This window comes from Piliocolobus tephrosceles, chromosome 2 (genome assembly GCF_002776525.5).
Source record: "Piliocolobus tephrosceles isolate RC106 chromosome 2, ASM277652v3, whole genome shotgun sequence".
Taxonomy (NCBI): Eukaryota; Metazoa; Chordata; class Mammalia; order Primates; family Cercopithecidae; genus Piliocolobus; species Piliocolobus tephrosceles.
In genome coordinates, this window is record NC_045435.1 from 30,801,045 (window position 1) to 30,825,446 (window position 24,402).

The 24,402-nt window shown below is 36.1% G+C and overlaps 1 protein-coding gene across 10 annotated transcripts in view; it reads right to left on the reverse strand.

Annotated features, from left to right (window-relative positions):
• ZBTB20 (zinc finger and BTB domain containing 20) overlaps window positions 1-24,402 on the reverse strand; it is an 821,902-nt gene that overhangs the window by 356,140 nt on the left and 441,360 nt on the right. For all 10 annotated transcript variants that reach the window (XM_023213691.1, XM_026456669.1, XM_031935144.1 and 7 more), the window contains one exon: window positions 8,806-8,853. The gene's annotated coding sequence lies outside the window, so the exon portion shown is untranslated. The remainder of the gene's footprint in view (window positions 1-8,805; window positions 8,854-24,402) is intronic.

The window sequence follows — 24,402 nt, forward strand, 5'->3', positions numbered from 1 at the left end:
TTTTATTGTTACAGGAGAGGAGTTGATAAACCCCTCATTCATCTAAGATAATGTATAAAGGAAAATATTGTATTCCTGGTCCTCACAAATGGGGTGGTGGCAGGGTAAGTAGGTTATATGAACACACGTCTTCCCTTTGACAATGAGTGGGCAAGCTTTTAAAAAAAAGGTCTGAAAAAATAAAGAGCCCTGGGGACCATTTAGGTTCTATCAGTGAGTTCTATCCTGAGATATCAAATCCAGTTGCACAGAATCTAAATGTCAATATTTACAAAGCTCTTTCCATCTTATATCCCGCTTCCTTTTTCTTTTATGCTCTTTCTACCCCTTTTCCTTCCTCCCTATTCCCTTGATCCCCTACATCATTCTGTTTTCCCATTTGCTCTCATTTCCTAACAACCCCCATCCCCATTAGTCAGTCCAAAATCTGTTCATCCCGGTATAGGCTTCAGTGATGGAAAAGAAAGGGCCCCAAACAAAGCCACCATCCAAGACAAGGAGCTCCAGAGGGTGGTGAATTGGTGATTGAGGTAAAGCCTGGGGACTGAGAATGTTCACCGCTCTGGAGGTTCTTAGCCCGAAAAGTGATTAGGCATCAGCAGGCTTGATAGCTGTATCAAGCCTCATGATTTCAATGCTTTCATGAGCTGACAAGGACTTGCTAATTTCAAACTTTCTAACCAATTACAATCACAAAGAACTCAGGACAACAATCAGTGAGCAAAATGAAACTGCTGGAGTGAAGCAGCCCTCGGCAGGTTTCACTCTTGTAGCTCTGCTACGCAACGTGCAGCTGGGACTCTGCTTCAATAAGTAAATAAAAATACATTATAAAATACAAACATACACAATGGATCCCACTTGCTGTCTTGTTCCCAGTAAAGGGGTATGTAGGAACCGTGTCTTGCATTCATTCAGTCCATTAATTTCTGATGGTGTTAATTAAAAACTTTTGATGCTGGTTTGAATGGAAAATACCTCAAACAGTGTTTCCTTTATTGAAATACCAAGTTCCAAGTCTTGGATTATTAGGTTAAGCTCTGTCAGTAGTGAGACCAACATAAATGCTTTTCATACCATATGCTTTGACAAAAGAGAATAGTAATAATAATAATAAATAAATGAAAAGGAAGAAGAAAAAGTGTTTAGATTGAAAACTCCTTTACTTCACAAACCTGTTTTTTTAAGGACTAAACTGAAAATCCAGGTCCCTGAATGTAGAACATATAATTTTTTAAAAAAAATCTTTTTTTCAAATCTTTATAGAACATTCAAATCACCCAATGTTCCAGAACCTGAATTTTTTATATTTTAAAATGAAGAAAGCTGCTTAAAATAAGTGAATCAGCTGCTAAGTGATTTCTCTCTGTCTTTTCCTCTACTCTCTCTTTAAAAAGACTGAAAAATGCTTAAAATGGTATATGCAATTGATATGTGCAGCTTAAGAAGCTTAATATAATTACTGAGGACTCAGACTTTCTATTTAAAAATAAGATATGGTAGGGTAATAGAAACTCTGAGTGGTGAGTATTCATCCCTTGTGACAGTGAGGTGTGGGAAATGTTTCTAAATGTTTAAATCCACTGAGCAAGGTAAGGAGTGAGAAGCCGTTATTCACAGAATTTTCGGCCCTTCTGCAAACCTAGGCAAGCCTAGGAAATCCAGAGAACAACTGAGGAGGATACTATGAGAGATGCTGTGCAGGGGAAACAAGCAAATAAAATATCCATCTCTTCAATCCAATGCTTTTGTGAGGTATTAAGCAAACCGCCAAAATATTCTGATTGATTTTTAAGACTCTTCTCTAATTTTATTTTTTAATTACTCTTCGAAGCCTTTGTGTATTGGGTCTGAAGCCTTGGGCACCTATTCTGAGAGGTCCTATAAATGTGTCTCACATATGCCCCTTTCTCTTTTGTTTTCTAATATACTTTTCTCTATCATTTTTCATTTCCCAACCTGTTTATTCACACTGTCTACAACGCCATCTGAATCCTTGAAAAACCACAAGACTTTCTCTTTATTCCCCCTGAAGGCCTTCATCACTCTTGTTCTTGTTTTGATCTACATATCTCTAACTAGAATGAAGTTCTCCATAAAGGCTAAGCAGTTTGGCAGAACTTCCTTCCTTCCCTCCCTAACCACAGGCTATATCGACCTCACTCTCTTGGATCAGTTTGCAGAAATGGTCTCCAGACTTTATGTGATATGATAGTGAACCTTCAACAACAACAACAACGACAACAGGAGCAACAGAATAACTTCAGTATAAGGCATGTGAGAAAAATACGCAGAGTAATAGAACTAAAACTCCATAAGGGAAATGGGCCTGAGCAAACCACAACATGGGTCTATTTGTTCACAAAATGTATGATTTTTCCCCAGAGTACATTGATAGAGGATATTGCCTACGAAGGACCAGTAAATGTAAATTAACTAACAGATATGTAGCAAATGAATGCATTTAAAGATGATTTCCAGCTGAAATGATTTTTTTTTTTTTTTTTCCTGGAGACCAAGTTTTTGTTAAACTTAATCCTTACTCTCTTTCCTTTCCAGCAGCAGAAACATCTGGTCGGTTTTAGATTCCCCTTGGATTTCCAACTTCAAAGGGAATTATAAAGAATAACAAATTCATGTACCGGCACTAAAAAAAAATTAGAGCAGCAGGAGAGAATGGTAAAATTGTCCTTATTTGACTGCTAGTGACAGGCGCCACAGGCAGAACTATGAGAAAAGACAAAGGCAAGATCACCAGTTGACAACCAGAGTTCCTGCAAGAGACTGAATCTTTGGCTACATGCAAATATGCACAGGGCCCTTAACAATCCATAAGGAGATTTACTTGCTTAAGGAAAATAAATAGGTAAATAAATAAAAGGAGTTAAAAGATAAAAAAAAAAAAAAAAAATGAGTTCACGTTTGCCTGTCACATAGTTTGTTGAAATAATAACAAATAAACCAATAAATAATTGTTGAAAGAATGACCTGGACATAATTTTAAAGATCCACTTAGCCCCTTGGGTTTTATTTGATTTAAAGAAAATTGTGAGAGTTCTGATTCTACAAAGGGCTAGATAAATCATCCAAGAAATAATACAGGCTCTTAAGAGTCCACTACGTTTGGATCTCCAAAGGTCTTAAAAGTAGTTTCTGTTTCTTCTTTGGCTCTGGATCCTTATTATCAAAAGATGGGACCAGAAATAAAAGTCTTCCCAGTGGTCGGGCGTGGTGGCTAACACCTGTAATCCTAGCACTTTGGGAGGCCAAGGCAGGTGGATCACTTGAGGCCAGGAGTTTGAGACCAGCCTGGACAACATGGTGAAACCCTGTTTCTACTAAAAATACAAAAATTAGCTGGGTGTAATGGCGCATGTCTGTAATCCCAGCTACTTGGGAGGCTGAGGCACGAGAATCACTTGAACCCAGGGGACGAAGGTTGCAGTGAGCCAAGATTGCACTACTGCAAGCCAGCCTGGGTGACAAAGTGAGACTCCATCTCAAAAATCCAACAAAACAACAACAACAAAAAACCAAACTAACTGTTCAGTACATGCTCAGTACTTGGGTGATGGGATCATTCATACCCCAAACCTCAGCATCATACAAAATACACAGGTAACAAGCCTGCACATGTATCCTCTGAATCTAAAATAAAAGTTGAAAAAAAAACAAAAAACAAATTTGTAATTGTGTCAAGTTGTGTTTGACATCACTTTATAGAAATGAATTTATTCTTCTCCTCTATCATTTTCTTAGCAAAACTGAAACACACTTCTAGAGTACAGGTCTTGATATAATCAGACATGAGAAAATGAGAACAGTTAGAGAAAATACAATTTTGCCATTGTAATTACCTCTTACAAACAGCCTTTCCTCTTTCCTGTTTTATGTGCAATGTGTACAGCAACAACAATAAAAATAAACAAAGACATGATTAACCAATCAACTTGTTTCTCCAAAGAGAGAAATAGTTAAGGGCTAAAGTGCCTTTCAATAATTAATTATAAGAGTCTTTAAACTTAGTATTCAGAGGTTACAGATTTCCACACCACAAATACATTAGGTTGATTCACAGAGTGGCCATCAAATATCCAGAAAGCAAATTACTTTTGACCAAAATAAAGAGAAAGTCTTGTAATGTATACATCAACAGTACGGTTAGGAATGTTTTCATAGAGGGGGACAGAACATACAGAACCAGTTCTCTATGGAGCCTAGCATAGTCTCCCGTGGACCAATCCACATAAGATAAGACCATCTGCAGAGCATATTCTTCATATCACAGACTCTAGGTAAGAAGAAAGTATTCTCTAGGTAAGAGGAAGAAAAAAGTGAAGATTTCTCTCTTTAACACTTCCACCATGAAAGGAATGAGCTGACTACAGAACCATTTTCTTGAATATTTTTGTCTTGAGTGGGGTTTTTATTCTTCCCTCACCACCCTAGGTAGAGCAGAATCACCAAAGTTATCTCATTATGGTAATGCCATAAATCCCATCTTATGGCAGTTGTGCATGATCCTGTGTTATACATCCAATAAAGTTTATTCAGAAAATATGTCAGCTTCATTAAATAGGGATCTGATGATCTGAACAAACCACTTATTTGCTTTTGTGACAGGTATTGGTATCCTTAGGTCTAAAATGAAAATCTTGGTTGGTGGGGCTATTTGCCAAGGACTCCCTGCCTTACATAAGCAGAAACATCTAACCACAATTTTGACCTTAACTAGGGGGAAGGAGGTGGAAGGTATATTGTACTAGTTTGTTCTAAGAAATGTTTTATAGCTTGAGGATATGTGAGGTCACAAATGTAACAACAATTGAACTAACACCAACAGCCAAAGAGGCCAAGGATAAGGAAACCTGAAGCAAGAGAAAAAGGTGTACGTGTACATATACCAAGAAGCAAATGCTATCATTAATAATAATTATTGTTATTACAGCTATTAGAATGATGAGGCATTGATGGTTCACTTGGGTGAAATATATAATACACAAGCTAGAAAGAACCGTGGGTAAACTTATGGCTCTTTTTAAAAGGCAGTTTATATTCTAGGTTTATGTGATATGAGACACATAATTTAATACCACATGTAAGAACAGGATGCTGAAAGAAGTGGAGAAGAGCTGTAGCTTTAAAATAGTATAGTGGCTAGTTCCTACTGGTCTTTTCTTGTTACAACTGCCTTAGCCAAGCCACCGATATAGTTCTAACCTTTTCTGATATTTTAATGATGACGATGACAGGCTCCGAGTAAATGAGACAAAATAATCAGAAGATTCAGAGGGGAAAAAGAAATGGAAAAAAAAAAAAAAAGAGTTTGTATTGTTTATACCATCTAATCTGACAAATTTTATATATGCTCTCTGTTTGCTTGGGATAGTTTATTGCTAATGTTATGACTTTCTCTTTTTTTTTCCATATGTTTTGCTCTACCAGTTTTGGCTGAAAATATTTTGTATATGTCCATACCGTAAACCCTCATATTTTTCTAGAGATTTAGTGTGGTGGAGAAACTTTTTTTCTTCCCCAAGGGTTAGGCACATCAATACTCAAGCTACTCACTTTCGAGGCCAATGGAAAATGTGCTCCTAAGATTAAATAGACCTGAGTAACCCATAAATTCAGTTTATACTGATGCAGTATGTTGTATAGCTATAACCTGAATTTCTGATGAGTGTAATACACCTGTTGCACAACACATCACTACTGAATAGTCACTGACCTACAATTCGAAGACAGTGAAACAGCCCAAGTCTCCAGATACAGGTTCTCTACAGACAGTCTGATTTGTACAGAGCATTCCTCATCTGTGGAACTCTGTATGTAAAGGATCTAGGCTAGCTATGGAAAGCTGGCTCATAGAGGGTTCTCTAAAATATTTTTAGAATAAACTAGAGCAATAATACAAGCACAGAGAGTACTCTTTGTCATACAATGCATAATTTCTTTCCCCCCAAACATGGTGTTTAAAAATAGGATTCAGATTTTTATTATACAAGTCCCCCTTTTACATATTTCTAAATGCCTCACATACCCATCACATGTTTTCCATGTCTGTCAATAATCTTAATTAAAAATTATAAACTTTTAAAGCCAGTGTTACATTTGATTTAAGTAGATTTGCCATATTTATCTGGTATTGGTTGGCTGCAGCCAGACTGGAGTTCTAAGTGATCAGGCGACTATGCTTTCCTTTCACCTCAGGTAAGGAATTGTATTCAACACACGCTTAAACCCAATAATAAGTATAATTAATGCTGTATAGATCTGGCATGCAAATTATCATCCTAAATTTGAGTCAAGTAAAAAAAGGACCAAAAGAAAATAGTTCCCCCAAGAAACTTAGCCAAATCTGTGAAATATTTCTCTAGGCAACCAAATTGCCCTCTGGCTTAAAGATGTGTCTAAGAATATTAGGGAACTCACTGATGAGATTTTACAATCAATTGTTACATGTTAGAAACTACGATGTCAGGATACTATGAAGAAAAACACTACTATATACAATAGTAAGAACTATTTATTGAATTGTTTTAACATTAACATGTAAAAAACATCCTGATGGATCTGAAATAATGATGTACTAAATGCTACGATGTCTGGGGTTTGCTTCAAAATAACATTGCGATATAGTGAGAAAATAACAGGCCATCATTGTGCAAGCTGGTGATGAGTACATGGGAGTTCATGATAGTAATTTGTCTATATTCATGAATTTAAGATTTTTTATGATAAAAAATTTAAAAACATATACTGATTTGAACTTTTATTCGTTTATTATTTGTTGACTGATTCATTTACTGTTTATGCAAGGTATTATGGAGATATAAAAATAAATAATAACAATAATGATGTTCTTGTTGGGCATTTAGGTTAAATGAGCTATTCTTCTGCAGCAATATTATATATTTATTTTAAATGTTTACAAAGCCTATGTAATTACATATTTCTTAGGTTAAATTTTGAAAGCAGGACACAAAATTATATAGAAAGTGTGATAACATCATGTTTTAAAAATATATCCTCAGGGGAAAATGAGAGTAAGGAAATATATCAAATGGTTATTAATGATTGGATTTAAATTATAGAAATAATTACTTTAATTTTTCTTCATTTTACTCCTATGTGTTTTTCTAAATTATTTTTAATGAGCATGTATCATTTTAAAATGAAAATAAATATTTATTCATTAGTGGAAAAGATGTGTTGTCCTTTCCCAAGGAGCTTTTCATTTACTGAAACAGAGAAACTGCAAACACACAGCATTGCCCTGGTAGCTTAAATCTTCATACCTAGAAGGGAAATACACCCACAGGAAAAGAAACATCAATACAGATTTTATCTGATCATACAAACATAAAGAGCTTTCTCTGTGTTGGATAGAAATAGGGAAGAAACTAGCTTGTTTGCAAGCCAGTAAAAGTGTGAAATTCAGGCCTTTTTGTGATGAGATCATTTTGTGATAAATGCAAAAGGAGCGACAAATTAAAGTTACCAAATAAGACTTTCCCTTGAGCTCCTGAGGCTTACACTAATATGAGTTTCTTTTGGGGTAGCATAGCAAGTAAAGCATGGGAATGGGGAGGGAGGCGGAGCTACAATCCTGAAGGCTCCTGGCCTTCACTGGTGAGATAGATATGCTCAGAGAGAGATAGATGTGCAACAGAATCAGAAACAACAACACAGTGACAACTATGGATTATGCACAATAGATATGGAAAGTCTCTTTAGAAAACTATCTTTATTACTGCAAGAGATTATTTCCCTCATTTTATGCACATTCATATAAAGCGAAGTCAAGAGTGTAACTTTTAAAGATTTGGATGAATATGATGTTCATGACTAAATAGGCCTAGATGGACCCAGGCAGAACACAGTTAGATGCCAGGCAAGTCACCCTTTTCCTCCTCCTCCCTCTCCAGTATATTTGCCAGTGTATTTCAGTGCAGGTCAGCCTCTAGTAAAGTCAGCTGTTTCAAGCTCTGATTGGATAATACTTTATCCATACACCCCTAGTCTTGACCTGCACTCTTCTCCCAGTCATGGAAATATCAAGAACTCTAGAAGGCCACAATACCAATCTTTTCGAAACTTTACAAACTTTACAAATTTTCACTAAAAGACACCTAGAAAAATCTTCAAGCCTATGCTCACCTGTAGCCCTGGTCTTGGTCCTCTTACTTAACTGGTAAAAGAGGATAGTCATATTCATGTCTCTAAAGGGTATTTTCCCTTTAGGCTTGTTGGTAAGTACAAGAGCAATCATGTCTGATTTTAAGATTGATCCAAATGAAGCCAATGCATTTCAAATGTACAGAATACCACAGAATACTAATGGGTAGTTCAAAGAATCACCAACACATACAGTGTTCCACACAGGAAACATCAGTGCTCAACTTCACCCTATCACCCCTTCTGTCCACTCAGGAGTCTCCTTTGGAAATGTATCTCTCTGGAGGGTCTTCCAAACAAGTCCTTTGAGTACTTCCATCTTGTTTAGCAGAGTCATTCTAAAATATTTGCCAAAATCTGTGATAATAGGTTCGGGAGGTCATGTTTCTTATTCTTCTAAATGCTGGTATTTCAAATGAACAAATAAACAAATAGGATATTAAAGATCTATCCTTTACTAATGTCAAAATATGTTCTGTCAAAATTTAGTATTGCTAAAGTTTAGACCCGAAGACTCACCACAGCCTTTGGATCTCCTATTTTCTGAGGTTCATGGAAATATATTTGACTTCTTTGCACCTCAGTATTTTGGACTGCCATTTACAGATAACGAGAGTTACTTACCAGACAGCAATAGCATGAGGAGTATCCTGTTAGTAATGATGAAACATTCTGAAATAAAAAGAGTATGGGTAAGTACTAGGTATTTATTTTAATAAATGTATGACAACATGGTAATCATAGAAAATAATCCATTTATTCCTCACTTTGGGATACTGACTTAGTGGTAGTATACAAAAAGTAAAGGATGTTTCCCTTTGGGAATGGAAATAGAATTGTGCACTAAGAAAGTAGCTTTTGTAACTGCCTGCACGTTTTACTTTAAGGTCTCTAACCAGTTGCAACCAGTTATGAATGACTTGTTGCCCATTTCTGTAATTCAGTGTAACTTGTGCTGAGAAGGTTATGTTTTATGGTTAATTATCCATGGTCTGTTTAAAAAAATAAATCAAACCATTGTAAACCACTAGGATTTGCAGCTCCATTTGAACTTTACTGTAATTTTGATCAAACATTTTGTCAACAAAAACAAACTGGTTTCTCTTTGTTTTTAGTTGTTTGTTATTTGTGTTATAAATATTGTGGCAATGGTGGGAGAATAAGCTATGGATTATTTACCCTTGGTTTCATGAGTTGTGAGTTATTGGCCTTATCCTCCTTTATGATTATAAATAAATGTATAGTATTATATTCCAAGTCCTGTAAGACAAATGGAACGAGTGAACTGAAGCCTTTTAGATCCAAAATCTTTTATGCGAAGTCATAGAACAACAAAACAAAACCCAAATTAACATTTAAAAACCTTCTACTGTGGAGCAACAAAGTCTTTAAATATTATATAATCCGCATTTAAAAAATTGCTCGTCTAACAGGCAGCAGTCTATCAATCATTCTACAAGCTTTTTAATGCCTTTAACATTTAGAAGCTACAGTTGGTTTTCCCACATATCACCCAGCACCCCCAATACCACTACCACAATGAAAGCCTTGAAAATGGCCAGCATGATTACTTTAAGCCAAAATGATTTAGAAAAATCAGGAATTCATGTAGCTAAAAGTAATGTAACACTATATAAAAGAAGAACCCTATAGAAGTTTTTTAATAGTTACCATCCTCAGACCTACATAAACAAAAGAAGTCCAAAAACAATTGTCCAGAAAAAATAAGAAAAGCCAAGATTCAAAGGAACCTGTGGCAGAGTGCATGAGGAGCATATTCGATAGCTAGAATCATAAGCACTTAACACATTTGCATATGAAACTTAATGAGGATCACCAAAGTAGCTTGCCAAAAATTATGTTTGTTAAATGAGCCAACAGTCTATGCAGCACCGACCCCTAAAAAGAACCTCTAGGAAAGACGTAAAATTGTCTTCTGAAATTTGCTTCTTTTATAAAGGCAGAAAGGATAACAAGGGTTTTCTCATAAAATGAAGTGATCTGTCCATTACTAGAGCCTGAAGAGTTCTGTATCAGATTTCTTCTTACCCTTTATTACTTGCATGGCTTACTGCTTACCTGCATCAGCACTCTGAAGGGATGGCCATAGCAGGTCCCTCACCAGTTCACTGAAACATGGAAAATATTTTTGATGGTACTACTATGTGCCAGACATAACTGGACTGATTCTGCATGAAAAGGTAAGTCAGTAACCTGAGGTTCTTGTTGCTACATTAAAAGAAAAAATCTATCCCTACTGCCAACAGCAATAAGAAAAGCTAGGATGAAAGAGTTGTTAAAGACTTATGAAAAATGAAAAATTTGAACTGTTTAAAATTCTCCCTAGCTTCTTTTCTTGCATGTCCATGGAACAGAAAACTTAGGCCGGCCACCTGTCCTAAGCCTGGATCCCATATTAAAAAAATAAAAAAATAGAAAAATGAGAAACAGCTAAAGTGTTCCCAAGGCCTTGGTTACAACAGAAAATGAGAGCCGAGAAGTCTACATTGGCACACACCGAGCTTTGAAAGGTCAGTCCTGCCCTAGCATGGTTCAGAGAGTGTGAAAACCCACCAAGATGAAAATGGAAGCTATTCTGACAACAGGAGGCAGGGAGAAAGTTCAAAGAATTTTCCTCTGCTTCTTTTATAATGAGATACCTTCAACTATTTTTGACAACCAATAAAATGCAAATCTCCCTCACTTTTGTGTTATACTTTTTTCTTTTCTTCTTCTTTTTTTTTAATCTAAGCAACCCATTTGAAAATTAGGGTACTCAGAATAACTTCTTGTATACAGAACTACACATTTAAAAAAGCTTTGTGCAGATTGTTAATCATATTAAAATTACATCACAAACAATGCACTTTACATGGTGCAAATGTTTTATGTTTTTTTCTTTTGACAATCAGGCACCTACATGCAAAATTGCATATTGGAATCCAAACTCAACTATAATACATGTAGAGGAACCCTTAAAAACAATGCATGTGGGAATATGATTTCCCAGTCAGAGACGAGAATATTCTGACCAATTTTCATTATTTCTCTGCGATAAATTTGTCTGAGCTATAGATTCTGTTAAGAAAATAAAGCTAAACGGAAATGTATTGATAAAATACATTAAATATATATACTAGCTTAGTCATTATTCATATTAAGATCAGAAAAGATTTCCACAAGTCATCATAAATACAGAGATGGGATAATACCAATAATCTTTTTTTTTTTGAGACGGAGTCTCGCTCTGTCGCCCAGGCTGGAGTGCAGTGGCCGGATCTCAGCTCATTGCAAGCTCCGCCTCCCGGGTTTACGCCATTCTCCTGCCTCAGCCTCCAGAGTAGCTGGGACTACAGGCGCCCGCCACCTCACCACCTCGCCTGGCTAGTTTTTTGTATTTTTTTTAGTAGAGACGGGGTTTCACCGTGTTAGCCAGGATGGTCTCGATCTCCTGACCTCGTGATCCGCCCGTCTCGGCCTCCCAAAGTGCTGGGATTACAGGCTTGAGCCACCGCCGGCCAATACCAATCAATAATCTTGATCACCCAGTTATTAAAACAGAGAACCACATATGTGGGCAATAAAACTTTTGATTTTTATCTTGTGCACAGGATTTTTCCATACAAAGGAATTCTAAATTGCAATAATTAACATACAAGACAGTGTTAAAATAATTCTTGAGTAAAATGAAATGAACCAATTTCTTATGGCTTTAATATCCAGAAGTAACGTATGATCTTAAAAAATGATGTTGATCCGAGATACAAGGAGATCAAGCGCTTCAATAGTTCCTCCTCACACACTAATGATAGCATCCATCCTCTCCCCACCCACCTCCCACGTTTTCTGGTTGTATTAAAAACAATCAAAACTACCTTTCACACACCTGAACTTAATTTCTTCTAAGAGGTGCCTAACAGTGCCTAGGGCTGTACTACCACTTTATATCCATTTTATGACCACTTGATAGGCAGAAACTAAAAAGGAAGACCAAAACAAAACAAAAAATCCCCCCAACCTCCCTTATCAGACCAATGCCTAGTTCCCAGAGGACATCAATCAGTTAAGCAAAACCAAATATTATAACAGGGAAGAAGGACTGATAAATTGCATACAAATCTCACTGTGCTCCCACTTAAGCTGGAAAGGGAGTTATTCCAATGAAAGAAATGGGGGGCGGGGGTGGTTGTGGGAAGGGGTGAAGGGCTACAGAAAGAGCGAGAGAGAAAGGGAGAGAAAGACATTAAGAAGGCAGTACAGTGAAACCAAGGGTGTTCCAGGGAGAAATGTGACAGAAACCTCTAAATGAGAATTACAGAAACTATTCCTTCTTAAATAAAACTGTTGTTTAGATGATGAATTCTATAGAAAGTCTGAATTAACTGTGTCTGTTGTAGCATCTAGATGTTTTCTCTTTCATTAAGACTTTGGGGTTTGAATGTACTTTGTCCAAAAAAAAAAAAACCAAAAAGCATTAGAGCTTTATATAGTTCCCAAAGTAAAAAGCAAGAGAAAGATGGGTTTATATAACTGGCTTTTTTACATAAATATTACATCAGGATACATTTCAAGTGAAAACACACAAACACACACACACCCGTCTTCCTTATACTCTTTCTATTTTAAAATTCATTTCATACTTTAAATGTTGTTGGTTTTTCACAAAATAAGTAAAAACGAAGTCAAAACATCTCAAAATAAGTTGCCTTATATCACCTGGAAAATTAACCCACCATACAGGTCACAATGTCTCGTTTAAAGCCAGTTAAGGTGCTGACAATTATGGTACATTTTGCTGCAGCCTAGGGCAACTAGAAAGGGCCATGGATGTTAACTAACTCCCTTCTAAACAGTCTGAGAAAAGGGAAAAAAAAAAAAAAAAACTGTAAGTTTCCCCATCTGTTATTTCCTTTTTTTCTTTTTGGCTGTGGAAAAGTAAAATTATGCAAGAGCTTTTGAATGTAAAGGCTGTGTGTGCTTTTTCCCTTTTTGTCTCTGTGTACCGGTTAAGTGATGTTGCGTAACTGAGTACAGAGTAGGCGGTTAGCGTTTACTATTGATTTACACTATGCCATCTAATGAATTCAGAACAGTAAAAAGAAAGGAGCAGGAGAGGGAGGGAGGAGAAAGAGAAAGGGAGAAATAGGGAGAGGAAAAAAAAAGAACGAAGGAGAGGAAGAAAGAGCTTATTCAGAGAAACAGTTCTAATGACTGGAATAGGTTCATTTTTATTTCCTTTAGCTCTGACTTTTGGTTATTGTTCAGCTCTCACAAAAAATGGTCTTGGGCTGGTGACCTCAATATTCCAATCCTATTTCTAATAAGGATTAGTGGCAGGTGAATGTCTGAAAGTTCTAATGTGTCAAATTACTTGAAAACCATTTCACTAAACTGTCAGACTCCTCCATATGCATCTATTTGATTCTCTCTATGCATTTGTGAATCTGTATCTGTGATCACCATTGCTTTGGTCCTACTGGCTTACCCAATCAAAAATATTATTTGAAATATACCACAGGAATATCATCAGGGCAAAGAGAAATACATTCTATTTTACCCATCTCCTTTAAAAATACATAAATAACATATTTAGAAATCTTTAAATAGATCACTCTTTTACTTTGAAAACAGACATGCCACAAATTGTTTGGCTGAACAAAACAGCCCAATATAGGACAATAAATGAGAAATAGGCAAAATGAGGAAGAACACTAAACTGAGGAACAATATTCATAAAGAAATTTAAATAATTTCTTATGTCTATGGAGAGCCTTTAACTTTTGTTTGGGTGGATTACAGGCATTCTCAGTCTTTGAATGCTGCTCAGTGCTTCCCATGCCATATAATGAATTCCCAAAGCTTGGACCAGAAAGAAAGGGTGAAGTTGTTTCTGCTGCTAGGTACAGGTCCTTCCTGTACCTAAGTGCCCTCCTATGGCTGAGAACAACCACTAAGGTGAGAAAGAGAAGCTGTCTTTAGTAATCAGCTGAAAAGCTGGGCAGGGAACTTGGTTTCTCCATCAATGTGTGTTTGCGAATAATGACTGGGAAAAATCACAGGAGGTTATCCAAAGGAAAGAACAAGAGTTGGGGTTTCTAGTCATCCAGTTGTCTTCTCTTTTCAGCCATCTGAGCTTAGAAAATATTAAACCGATGCCTACTCTATCCACTTCTCAAGGATACTTTAATGACCAATGGTGGTATGCACACAGTTGTATACCCAGCACTTACCATGGTGCTTGGCACATTTTGTATACTCAGCAAATATTTATTGAAACTGAAAAATGATTACGGGAGAAATATCTCTGTAGAAAGAGTGCACTAGCTTTCTAGCTTTCCTCAGAAAAATATATTCCAATGTTTTACAAGAAATCTTAGGCTATATTGCTCTATCATTAATCTGCAGACAAAATAATACTGTAAAAGAAACATCAGGCTGTTATTTAGGGGTCAGCTGACTTCAGCTCCATTTTATTAGGAAAAAGCTTAACAAAAATTATAATACTGATAACATCAGCAAAGTTTTGTGTTCATTTCCACCAGCCCTTTTGGGCTGTCTTTCATTTCAGTCTTGGGCACAGAAAAGTCCACTTTAATTTCCATGGACACATTCTAAAGAAAGTCATGGGATATCAACGTAATTCATCTTTTAAAAAATATTGAGACAAATATAGCCATTTAGTAATGGACGAGAATATGGCTTTTTTTTTAAGGGCAAGGCAGGTTGAGTTTTGATTAGGTTACACAAATTTAAATTACTAGAAGGACAACCAAGAATGTACTGATTTCCATTTTCTTGGTTAAACAGCTTTTTTTTTTTTTTTTAAGAAAAAAAAATTCTGGCTTAGAAAATCAGAAATGCCATCTTTCAGTTAATTGGAGAATAAGACCTTTAGAAAAATAATTGCAACTACAATTTCTCAAAAATTCCAGTGGAAGATTCAACTTAAAGCATGTTCAGCAATAGTAGCCATATTCTTTTAAAAAATGGGGCTACCATTTTGTTAATTCTGTAGGACTAAGCACATAGATCTTAGTCAAAACCTTCAGGAAGCTTTTTTTTTTTTTTTTTTTTTCCTTTTTTTTTTTCCCTCTCTCTCTAACTTTGGTCATCTATTTAATGTAATCAGAATCAGCAACTTCCTTCAATAAGCATCCTGGCAGTATGTCAACAAGATCATTCCATGTGCTCTTTCATTTCATGATTCTTAAAAGTGGATGAGAACTTGCCTGTCCTTCTTCATTTTATATATGAAGATTCTGAGGCTCAGAATTAATTTCCTCAAAGGCATATATTTTGAGGCAGAGCTGGGACTAGTATCTAAAGCTCACAGTTCGTATTTTTCACAGCACAGACTAAATCAAAGTTGTATAAATTCAATCTTATTTTAAATGCCATAGGGGAAGATTTCAAAGGATTCTTTTATAAGACAAGGAATTCTTACATTATGTAAAATGTTCACCTCAAAGCTATCTTATACTTTTTTTTTTTATCTTAAATGTGAGCCTGCTATTCAAATTGTTGCTTCTCCTTTTCCCTGTCTTAATTTTTGACTCTTCAGAGTCTTTGCCTCCTGTCCTCTCACTTCTACTCTGTGTCTAGTTCAGATATGGCCCTTCCTGACTTTATATTCTTCCTTCTTTCTCTCTTTTAATCTGTTTATCAAACTTTTATTTATTCTTGTTCCTCATAGAAATGATTTCCTTGTTAATGTGATATCCTCAGAAATTATAAAGGAAGAAAAAGTGTAAATTTAGTATTATTACAATGAATAGGCCTTTGATTTATATTTAAAACAAAACTGCAGTAAGATATTGACGAACAGAGTAAACTAAAGCTATAGGCTTCCCTATAGAAAGTTACAGCTGTCTATACCTCCATATTATCAATATAGGGGATAGCATTTCAAAGTATCTCATCAAAGACAGAGAGCAAAGGCTCATGATCTCCAGACCACTCATTTCCCACTACACCAGGACACCTTTCGTTTCCCTTTTCTTCCTTTCCGTTCTACATTACAAATATTTGAGACTGATTACGGCACAGCAGGAGGAGATCCAGAGAAATCTCAGTGGCTTAATGTGGTCAAACTCTCTCAATTCCAAACAAAAGTCAGAAAGACCTGCACACTAAAATTGTACTTACACAGAAAACGAACTCTGAGGAGGTTAAAAGAGTCTTCTGACATGAGAAAGTAGTCTCTGGATAGCAGGGACATTGCTGCCAAAATCATTGTAATTAAGATTGGGTCATTGTTTCCATTATAAACCTTATGCTTATGGGGTTTGTAATTCAGTTAAAATTATCAGCTGTAGGCTGAAATGCAGCTCCAAGTATCTTAGAGTGGGAGGTGTTTCTCCCCTCCTATTCCTTAAAAAAGAAAACACATAGCAACTATTTAATAATTTCAATGAGAGTTGTATTCTGACCCTTCCCCTACAAAGGGTAGTTAATCAATGAGCTTAATCTAGAGTGAGCCAAGTTGAGCAACATCCACTGTGGAATGAAGCACTTTAACCTGGCATATGAATGGGCAATAAAAGGATTTCCTATTATTTCATAAGGCTTAATGTACACCACTCCATTCCACTGTATTGATGTGAACAGGCTTTCAGCAACACTTTGTTGAAAAGTCTCCCACTTCTCTTTGTTAACTTATTATTGGAGGAAACATTACAATTACAGGAGACACGAATTTCTGATGGTTTCCTTAGATTTCTTTCCTCCTAAGCTCGTTCTCAGAGTCACTATTGGATAATCAATAATTTCTAAAATCCCTTGCTCCTGTTTCTTTAGCATTGTCTACAATATCTGATAGAAACAGTATAATGCTATATGCCACCATGGTGTGGAGGGATTGGGGAGGAAATCATGGCTATACATTAAAATTAACAGGCCAAAGGAAACTGGTATCTATTGAATACATACTATATGACATATATTCCATTAATATTATGTCATTTAATACAAACCTGTGGTGAAGTAGCTGTGGCCCAAGTTTTATAGATTAGCAACACAGTTAAAAAGCTGTTAACTAACCTGCGTAAGGAAACAGAGCTAATTAAAAAAGTGGCGAAGTGAGGTTTGAATTAAGATCTGTTTGACTCCCAGGCCCATATGCACTGCAATGCACTTCAACAGCAGAAACAGAATATGAAACCAACTAACTGAAAAACAAAATTCTCCATGCCAATGATGAGAGAGCTACCTCATACTCCAAGTAGGAGGTAGAAAGGGTAAATGACTCCTAAAAAGAGATTCTTGCTTTGCTCTTGGCTCTGATAAATCCCTGTTTATTCATATGCAAATATCCAAATGCATATTTGGAAAATGTTTTGTCTTAGATAAGAAAATGCACAATCCCCTAGAAACCTTTAAATGAGACCAGACATTTGAATGTTTACAAAAATTCCTTTAAAGATTTATATTAGGAGAAAGTTTTAAAACATAACGCATAAAACAATCAGATGATTGGTTAGGCATGGTGACTACAGTCACCATGGGAGTCACTTTGGGAGGCTGAGGTGGGTGCATGGCTTGAGCCCAGGAGTTCCAGACCAGCCTAGACAACATGGTGGAACCCCACCTCTACAAAACACAGCAAAAAAAAAAAAAAAAAAAAAAAAGATTAGCAGGCATGGTGGCATGTGACTGTAGTCCCAGCTACTCTGGAGGCTGAGGCTGAGGATTGATTTAGCCCAGGAGACCGAGGCTGCAGTGAGCCATGATCCTGCTACTGCACTCCAGTCTGAGCGAGAGAACGAGACCCTGTCTCAAACCCCCCACCCCCAAAAATCAGATGATTAATACAACATTAACACTTCAATCTGGATGTGTGTGTTTGTGTGTGTGTGTGTGTTTGTCTATGTGCATATAAACATACAAATATACACATACACAAATTTTTTTGTCTTTGCCAAAATTTCTGGTAATTATTATAAAGTACTTGACAAAAGCTAAACAGTAAATATGCTACACCAGGAGAAAAGGAAACAAAGAACAAGAAAAGAGGAGTATGGGTATGTAAATACTTCCCTCAGAAATCTAACCCTAAGACATTTTTTAAGCTAAATGGGACATAGTGCTTTAGTCTAAATTGTGTGTGTGTGTGTATATGTGTGTAAAGATAAAGGAGTTTTAATATGTTATTTTGGCAAGTGATTATTTTTCTAAAATCTTTGCTGAATCATTTTATGTAGATATACTATAATACCCTTGAATAAATAAACACTTGTTCAAGTTAACATTAGAGCTTATCAGGTAAATAATAGAATTTAAAAAAATCTGTAGTCTGAAACACTGTAAAGTGTGCCAACTTTACACATTACATTATTTGTTCAAAATAATTTATAAATTGAAAAGTACTCCATTTTATTCACACAATGCAGTTTTTTAAATGAATCTTACACAAGTTTGTGTGTGTGTGTGTGTGTATGTGTGTTAGAGAGAGAGAGAGAGTGTGTGTGTGTGATCCTCAAGACCACTAAGGCAGTCTTTAAAAATATTTTAAAACCATAATTTGGAGAAGAACTTAACAACAAAGTAACTGAAGCCACATTTGAGAGAAGAAGAATGAACAGTTCTTCAGGAAGCACCAATACATTCCTTAACATTCAATAAGTCTTTATTGCTTTGCCCTTCCTTCCTTTTTTTCCTCCAGTCTACACTCTGATTTGGAGCAGAAGTTACGAGGAACACATATTCTGGACCCTCTTCTCTCATCCCTGTAAGGAAAACCAATGGTAGACTAATAGTAGACTAATGACAGAAAAAGCAATTGCAACAACTTTGGCAGTTTTGTGGTACTGGGAAAAAGCAGGCTTTGTATTTGTACATTTCAAGGAATTTCTTCAAATTTTAGCTTCTTTGAATGTTCCTACAACAAAGTTGAGGAGGAGATAAGATCTGTTAGGGAAATAGATGAGGTTTAGAGAGGGAAAAAGGAGGCACTACTTTTTTTTTTTTTTTTTTTTTTTTCCAAATAGCATTCAAACACATGAGCAAGATATAACTTGCAACATTAAAAAGTAAATTAGCTAGCTAAAAATAACTCACAATACCCTTCTCACTAAAACAAAATAAAATAAAGCAAAAACTCACAACCAATTATTTTGACTGGTAAAAACAGACAGTGATATGAAAGTAACAGATGGAAGCCCAGTTTTACTCACACAACACACTCACTAAAGACAACTGCAAGCATCCCCATGACAATAACTTAACAATGGTCACTTTAGCCTGAGATATCTCCTTTAGGTGAGTTTCCTTAAAGACTTCAGAGGGGCTTGTAGAAAATACTGTAGAATGAAACCAACTCATCTGTCTACACCTAGAAATAGGCGAGAGTTGCAAATCACAACCTGTGGACAAAAGGGATCCAGGTGTCACATTTGCCAAATCTTTTTGCAAGACTGGAATAGCTTTTCTTATTTATTTTTTGTTGTATGGCAGTATTTTCAGGAGAGGTGACATTTCTGTACTTTGAAAAACACAACACTACACAGCACCTAAAAACTTTCCTAAATCAAATAATTAACAGTAATAAATCTTCCTGCTAATTTCTCCTCAAAGTTGAAAGAAAGGTTATTTTCTTACCTTACACTGTGCCTTCTGATATGACAGTGTCACTCAGTCAATAATTTCAATGTCAATTACTGATTTCCAACTCTTTTATTACAAAGATTTCAAGCAATAATGAAATGGTGCTGATCTGCTTGCTTTCACTCTATATAACGTCTATATTTATATGCTTATGCTTCTATTTGGATCTATATTTATCTGCTTTATCTGCCTACAGTGCATCTGTTTCTCATACACACAGACATATATTTATATATATACACACATACTGTATATATATAGGTTATATATAAACACACATACCCACAAAAATGTATGAATGTATGCTAGTGTGCTTACTTCAACAACCATGCAGGTGTATAAATATTCAGGCACATGACAAATATACAAAGAACATAAATGCACACGTAAACATACTTACACAGGAAAAAGAATATCTTAACAACAGCCCTGTCTGCCATACTTGGCTGTTGGCCTTTTAGACTTACACACTGTTGAATGATATGTCATAGATTACTCTGAGATGGAGAAAAATCTTCTGAAGGCAAGAGTATATAACTAAATCAAGATAATGCATTCTAACTCACTCATTTTCACAATGAGGAGTTTGAGATACTAAGGTGAAGAGCAAAGATTTTACAGCTTTCTGGAGGCAGAGCTGGAAGTTTTACCCAAGTCTCTGCCTGCTAGACAAAAGCTCTCTCTACTACTATGCTTAATTGAAAGGATGAAAACAATTTTTTCAAACTCAATACCATTATTTTCTAATTGCCACTCTTTCCCATTCTTCCCTTTTCTTGCTGTGTGAAATGTAAACAACCAACAGTCACTGAGGGTCAGGCACTGTTCTAAATATTCTATATGGACTATATCATTTAATCTGTATAATATCTCTATATAGTAGGTATTATTATTCAAAATCTTAGTTTAGTGAATTAAATAACTCATTCAAAGCTACACAGCTAGTAAGGAAAAGGGCTGAGCTCCCATAATACTCAAGACCCATGTTTTTCCCACTTAACTATGATGCCTTCCTTAATACATATTTGAATGTAATACTAACCCTTCCCTCACCATCACAGCCTGATAGTCTCAGAAATCTAATATTTGATCATTTCAGAACACATGACAAGTTTAAAGCAGAGGTTCTGTCAGCCTGAGGAAAAAAAATAAAGAGAAGTAGAGCAGGTAGAAGGTACATCCCTAGTATGCAGCATATGCCCTATACTAGAGAACTGAAAATATGCAAAATTCCCCCCCAAAAATTATTCCAGTGATAGTGTGATGTGATTTAAAGCCTTAATAACTTACAGTTTATGAACATTTTATGTCTTTTGCAAAGCATTATGGCAAACTGATAATACTGAATCAGATCAGAAATAGGACCATAAGAAGGCAAAGGGAGAATAGCAAAAGGAAGAAAGACCCACACCCACTTCTTCCTCTCTCGGCACAACACTTCCAAAAGCAAACACCCATTAAAAACAACAAAGCCAGTATCAAAATTTGGTATTTTCCCCCACTCAAGTGTCAGAGACAAATTCAGAAAAGAAACCAAGTCTACATAAGGTAGGTAGTTTTATACAAATCTCTTCAGATAGTAACCAGTTGTGAGCCATCCCAGCACAGATTTTACACTTTGGCCGGCCAACCCAGAACTCAGCACAGGGAGATGTCATGTGGATTTGTGAAACTCCCTGGGGCATACTGCATCCATAAGCCAAAGAACAGAAATTATACTGATCCATACATGCAGCTCTTCATCTGTGACATATTGATAATGACTCTTCATTTGCGAATTAAATCCTAGTTATAAAAACAAGTTTCAGACATTTGTCACAAATGGCACCTTTTACTTAACTCTTTCATAACACCATCTAGCCATGGTCTATAGGAAATGGGAGCTACCATACTCCCATATAGGTCACGATATTATAGGAAGAATATGATGTGGAGAAAGAGAGAGAGACACAGACTTGAGTTTGAATCCCAGGTTTTCCATTTATTAACAATACAGCTTTAGGCATATCACTTAAACAGTTCTGAAACCTCATTTTCATCACCTGTGGAATAAAGAATAAAACCATCTATTTTGCAGGAACATTGTGAGGATTGGAGACATCCCAGCACAAAGTCCCCCTCATAAAAAGGGGGCATTAAATATTAATTATTATATGTTTAAGAAGGCTATTTGTATGTGACTTTCTCTTATATAAATGATACATAAATCTGGGAGTAACAGAAGATTTGAGGTACTTTTTACGCTGTTTTAATCAAAGACAAACTTTTTGGTGATCACATGTGTTCCACGTAAAAGTGTAAATAAAAGCATATCACAGTGTAACATTTTCAGTGGACGGTTTTAAAGCATTTAATAACCCTTGACTTTTTGTGATTGCTGGCATCCTCATTTAACAGTTGGGCAAAATGGGGTTCAGGGATACATCCTCCAAATCAATAATAATAATAAAGAAATCACCAGCAGGGGTTAGTAGAATGCCTGTTTTCAACATCTAAATCCCACAGTGTCCAGCTAAGGAATAACTGCTGCAAGGTCACAGATACAAAGGGCCACACTTTCCCCAAAGCTCTTCGAGATTATTCACTGAGGTCAAAACATTAGGTAATGCTGTGTACATCTGCTGAGATAACAAGGGTGAGTCAGGGTTAGGTCACGGTTTCAGGTTAGAGGGGTGGGGTGAAGAGCGGCTTTCAGATCAAATGATGAGAGTAGTTTAATTTGAGCAAAGAACAAGACATACAGTATTTTAAGTAAGAGGGGAAAAAGGGGGGTGCAACTACAGCCAAAAGAAGGTGGGTGGGAATACAGACCCTGTGGGGCTCACATGGGTAACTGTGGCTCAAAGAGGAAACCCACCCACATTCACACACACTGAGAAGCGAACAAAAAGCCCAGGGTGCAGCATAAATCCTGCTATCCCAATAACACAGACAGATGTTCCACCATTGTTTTCTTTTATGCACATTTTAATTAAGAGATCAGAATCAAGCATTACAATGTTATTAAATGGCTTGTTTACATTTTTGCTATATGTCATTTATAATGCATTTTCTAAATGTGTGTATATCTATTCAGAAGGACTATCTGGAATTTTTATATCAGTGCTACAGTTGTCCCACTAACTCACAACCATTTTTACTAACCAAATACGTGTTAGAAATCCTTTTCAGTTTAAGCTATGGGACAGGAGCTCTCATTCTTTAATTCTCAGTCAAGCAATTCCCTATCCCCAATCACACCTTTAAGCATGACGAAGTCCACCACAGTACTTCAAGACAATAGGAAGGCCAGGTACACTGGCAACCTTTCTGATTTTTCACAAGAGTCCCAATTTCAAATATTCTCCCATTGTCCTCACAAGAAAACAGTCTTCATATACATGCCAGACCCTTTCCCTAGAGCAGTTTTGAAAATGTCAGGAACTTGAAGCTACCACAAGAAGGACCCTGACCTATGAATGTCCCCTGGAGAGGACACAGTGGAAGAAGTGGGAACTAGTAGATTTTTTTTTTCCTCCCCACAATCCATCTCCTATTTGCAGTCTACAACTTATCCCTATTTGCCTGGGCAGGAATTTGAGTTCTCTACGTTATTCTGGAGTTAAAACAAGTATGCCTTTCCCGTCTCTCAGATTCCACAGATATCAAGACTGATGCACACAATCCACCTGCACATGTGGATCACAGGTATCCTGTAGTCTGCCTGCATCATATAACTTAATTATTTTTAACCACAGGGCATTGTCCTAGAAGCCCACTATTTATATTGTACCTTATCAATCATGGTTTTTGGAACTGTAAAGTCTCAGAAAGCAGGAATCACATCTCCTCCATGTTCAGTTAAACGCCTAATGCATTGTGAGTGTTCAGTTAGGACAAGTAAGAGAGGTAAGGTTTTTTTCTTTCTATTTGTTTGTTATCCAGGATAAGCAGAATGCTTGTACAGAACATGCATAAGAAAGAAACGCAATCTAATCTCACTGTCAATTTATATTCTGTAAACTGTCTCATTTGCAGCATAAATGTCTACAAAAATGTTTCGGTTACTCTAAGTGTAAACCTTAAGGTAAGAGTTAAAATAAGTCCACTACAACTGGTGAACCAGAAAGGACTCAGAGAAAAGCAACAGCATGGCTTTGAATCAAGTCACTTTCAGACGAAAACTTTAAGATGTTACCACCGAAAAAATAAAACTGGCAAAATGCTTCGGAGGGCATCTTAGCAATACGCATCAAAAACTTAAAAATATATGAAGACTATTGACCCAGAAATCTCAACTCTAGGAATGTATCTAAAGGAAATATTCAAAGATCTACACAAAGATTTAGAAGCAAGAATATTTATCATGGCATTATTCATAATCGTGAAAGACTGGTAACCTTGTCTGACAATAGAGAGTTGATTAAATAAATGATAGTACATTCCTAGACTTAAATACTATGCAGTTTAAGAAATCATATTTTCTATACCACTTAATTATATGAAGAAATAGTTTTGGAATACTGTTAAGTGAAAAGGCATATAACCAACAATATATGTACAGGAAAATATATCGTTTAAGCAAATATTGCTAAGTTAAATATTGTTAGCTTAAATATTGTTCAAGAAGTGATAGTTGTG